Here is a 5,000-nt window from a genome sequence, read left to right on the forward strand (position 1 = left end):
TCAACAGCTATATCCGATGCAACATGGTAAGCGATTAACTTCCGCCCATCCAACTTTTCTCGTTTTTCCTAAGTCACCACAACACAATGTCTTTAGGTCTATTCGATATCAGCACAGGTCACTATAGTCATAAACTCCCTAACGGCTTCTCAATGCACGAACAAGGAACAAATCAAATAAGCTAAACATGTACAATAGTATCATAGCATATTCAGAGATAATCAAGACTAAATTTGAATCAAAAATTGTTCTAAAATAATCTTTTTGAAATAACTAAAGTTTATTTACTTAAAAATAATGCCGCTTTTTCAAATAATTATTTCTCACTATATTAATTCTCAAATAATCTTTTTAAAATAATAATTCATAAATTCAAAAATAATCTTTTATAAGATAAATTTTTATAATTCAAAAGTCTAATTTTCCCAAACTAATTTCTTTTTAAAGTAATATGTCATTCTAAATGATTTCTTCGACAAAATAATTTGCTAAAGAATTAATTAATAATTATCTAAATGATTCTTTTTGCCAAGATAATTCGCTCCTTTAAAATTATTTAATTTTCCTAAAAATGATTTTGCCTCCATAAATTCCTTTTTATAATTAGCTATAATTGTCCAAAAGTAATTCAGCTGGCGGAAATAAATTCTTATTAATTTTTCATAATTATTCTAAATAATTATCATATTATTATGATTTATCTAAAATCATTCATCAAAACAAAATTTCCCCAAGCACGCAGATAATTATTGAAAATCTAAAATTTTACAAGATAATGTCATAAATAATACAAAATATTCAGTTGATTGAGCAAGTGAGATCTTGCTCGGTTATATGATGGACTGTAGTAGGGACGTCGGGGTGGTTGCACACTGGCGTTACGACGGTTTCGTGAAACGACGACTAAAATAATAGAGTGTTAATAGCGACGGTGTGATATTGCGAGAGAGTAATAACGAGGTGTACATAAGGACCAAGTGAAAGAAATATACCGTGTGTGATAACACGAAGGGCTACGCCCAGGCGAACGGAATCGACGAGACGGAGGTCCGAGTTTGGCCGGAACTGCGCGCAGAAGTCGGCTCGAACTGGCAGTTTCTGCAGTGAACTCACTGATTTCGAGGCTTGTCGCGGCGGGGCTCTCTGAGGTTGATGGCGGCGATGGGGGTGGCTAACAGTTTGGGACAGCGGCGGGACAAACGGTGGGCGACGACGGGCTGGGTTGGCGATGGCTCGATGAGCGGACGGAGGAGGAGCTCGGAGGCGCTGTTCGACCGGTGGCGAAAGAGCTCAGGCGGAGCTCGGGGTCGTTTCGGAGGGTTCATCAAGAGTTTGGGTTCGTGGCTAGGAGCTGGGCGGGCTCGACGGCAGAGCTGGAGCGGTGGTCGTGTGCGGTGGTCGAAGGGGCGCGGTGGGTTGAAGGGTGGCGGAGCTAGAAGGGGAGGGCTTGGGGTGGTGAGCGGCGGCAATAGGAGGGTGGACGGCCGTAATGCGGAGGCGAGCTAGGTCGGAGTTGGCTGTGAGGCGGCGACTGCTTGGAGTTTGGGCAGCGGCGGTGCTACGTCGGGTAACGAGGGAGGCGGGGCTCGTGGCTGAAGTTCGCCTGAGGTGATGGGGCGGCGAACAGGGGAAGGCGGAGCTCGCTCCGGCGAGGTCGAAGCTCGGCGGCGGAGCTAGAGGGCAGCGGTGTCGGGCTTGGAGCGGAGGTCAGCGGGTTGGGGTCATGGAGGGCGGTCGAGCTCAGGGGGAGCTGGAGGTTGGCGGCGATGGCGTCGGAGCTCGTGGAGCTCAGGGAGGTGGCGGCAGCTTGGAGCGGAGGTCGAGCTGGGCGAGTTGGTCGGGGATGGAGAGAGAAGGAGAACGAAGTGAGAGAGAGAGAGAGAGAGTACGGAGAGAGATGTGATCTGAGTGTGAGTGAGAGAGAAAATGAGAGTGAGAGAGAGAGAGCTGATTGAGAGAGAATTAATAGAGGAGAGAGGGTGAATGAGAATGAGAAAGAGAGAGAGAGGACGTGTGAGTGAGGGTGAGAGAGGGGGGCTTTTGAGGAGCGGGGGAATCACGAGGTTGGGGTGTGCGGGAAACATGGAGGAGGGTTTTAGGGAGGTGGGGTAGGGGAGAGATGAGAGATGAAGAGAGAGAAAGACAGAGAGATTAACAGATAAGAGGGAAAACACAGGGAAAAAAATACCCCTTTAAAAAAATAATTAAAATACCATAAATTTATTCAAATAGATATTAAAATTTATGGTCAAAATAATAATAACAATAACAATAATGAATAATTAACTATTAATTAAAAATGTTACAGAAACAATTAAATTTATAATTAACAAAACTATTAAAATATTATAATACCGTATTTTTAAATCATAGAAAATTAGGGAAAATACAAATACTTTTTTTTTAGAAAAATAATATTTAATATTTAAATACTAGAAAATTATTTAAACCCGTATTAGAAATTTACGGTCATTACATTTATTGTCACTACCTCCCCGTGTAAGGATTGGGTAATTTGCGCGCCTGCTGCCTTCCTTGGATGTGGTAGCCGTTTCTCAGGCTCCCTCTCCGGAATCGAACCCTAATTCTCCGTCACCCGTCACCACCATGGTAGGCCTCTATCCTGCCATCGAAAGTTGATAGGGCAGAAATTTGAATGATGCGTCGCCGGCACGAGGGCCTTGCGATCCGTCGAGTTATCATGAATCATCAGAGCACCGGGCAGAGCCCGCGTTGGCCTTTTATCTAATAAATGCATCCCTTCCGGAAGTCGGGGCTTTTTGCACGTATTAGCTCTAGAATTACTACGGTTATCCGAGTAGCATGTACCATCAAACAAACTATAACTGATTTAATGAGCCATTCGCAGTTTCACAGTCTGAATTTGTTCATACTTACACATGCATGGCTTAATCTTTGAGACAAGCATATGACTACTGGCAGGATCAACCAGGTAGCACTCCCTAGGAGACACTCGCACCGCCAAATCCCCCCAATTTCTTGCTGCACAAGTGCAGGTAAGAACGGGCGGATCTGGCGAGCGGAGCGTCGTTCACCCTTAGGAAAACCGATTCGTAACCGACAATGGGACAAGGGGCCATTGGCCCTTTTTGCCCTTCGCATCCACAACATCCGCAAGCACTAGCGAGTCGTCGAAGGCCCGATCGATACGAAAATCCAACAACGGTTCGATCGAGGGCTGCAACGACTGCCTTCCTTTGCTGCCCCTTCCACAGTAACGTGGTGGAGGCAACGAAGCCAACAAAATGCTCGGTACCCCTTATATGAAGTCGGGTTTTGTGCACAGGCCAACGGGACAAGGTGCTGACATTGCCAGCACCAACGAATGAAGGCATTGCAACACTAGCGGTCAGCTGCACAGAGGCAGGGAGCCCGTCAGGAGATGCAACATTAAAACCACTCACATGCCACCACGGCCGCACCCACGCCAGGCCCAAGTTCCCATTCGCACCGCGCGCTCAAACCGAAAGCTCGAGCAGCAGAACGAAATGGGTTCTCAAAGGCACAAGCGAGGGAGCTCCGCCACGCACGGGAGAAGAATGTAACCGTAGCAACTAGAGTGCCCCAAGACAGGCTGAAAAAGCACACCAAACGGACCAAAACCGACGAAAACCGACGAAAACCGACAAATCCTGTGGACGACGGCGGCCCTGACCGAGCCACCGGCGGCGGCTTTCGGCCCGCCGCTTTGCCCGCAACGAGTGCGGGAAAAAAAGCCAACAAAAAAATTTTCCGGCGGCCGGACCACCGCCGGCGGCCGGCGGCGGCCGGCGGCGCCGCCCGCCGGGCCACCCTGTGCGGGTGGCTATGACAGCAGCCCACATGTGCGGTTGGCATAGCCAACAGACCGAACCAACATTTGACATAGCCAACGTGTGCGGTTGGCATAGCCAACGTGCACAATCCTCAAGCCAACACTTGCCACCCCCTAATATAGTTGTGCAAATTTAGGCCTAAGATGACCCACTGTAGTGCAAACTATCTCTGGATGCACACAAAATTTCTTAAGGGCCACACAACCTCTTGTGGGTTTTGGCTTGGCCTTGACATAGCCTTGACATAGCCTTGACATAGCCACTCGACCGCAACGCTCGACCGCGGGGGCTCGACCGTGCCGACCGTGCCGACCGACCGTGCCGACCGACCCGACCGACCGACCCGACCGTGCCGACCGACCGTGCCGACCGACCCGACCGACCGACCCGACCGTGCCGACCGACCGTGCCGACCGACCCGACCGACCGACCCGACCGTGCCGACCGACCGTGCCGACCGACCCGACCGACCGTGCCGACCGACCCGACCGACCGTGCCGACCGACCCGACCGACCGTGCCGACCGACCCGACCGACCGTGCCGACCGACCCGACCGACCGTGCCGACCGACCCGACCGACCGTGCCGACCGACCCGACCGACCGTGCCGACCGACCCGACCGACCGACCCGACCGTGCCGACCGACCGTGCCGACCGACCCGACCGACCGACCCGACCGTGCCGACCGACCGTGCCGACCGACCCGTGACGACCGACCGTGCCGCTCGACCGTGCCGACCGTGCCGCTCGACCGTGCCGACCGTGCCGACCGACCGAGCCGACCGACCGACCGTGCCGACCGACCGTGCCGACCGTGCCGACCGTGCCGACCGACCGTGCCGACCGTGCCGACCGACCGTGCCGACGGACCGTGCCGACGGACCGTGCCGACGGACCGTGCCGACGGACCGTGCCGACGGACCGTGCCGACGGACCGTGCCGACGGACCGTGCCGACCGACGGTGCCGACCGACCGTGCCGACCTTGCCGACCTTGCCGACCGACCGTGCCGACCGTGCCGACCTTGCCGACCGACCGACCGTGCCGACCGACCGTGCCGACCGTGCCGACCGACCGTGCCGACCGTGCCGACCGACCGTGCCGACCGTGCCGACCGACCGTGCCGACCGTGCCGACCGACCGTGCCGACCGTGCCGACCGAC

This window comes from Asparagus officinalis, chromosome 5 (assembly GCF_001876935.1).
Source record: "Asparagus officinalis chromosome 5, Aspof.V1, whole genome shotgun sequence".
NCBI lineage: Eukaryota > Viridiplantae > Streptophyta > Magnoliopsida > Asparagales > Asparagaceae > Asparagus > Asparagus officinalis.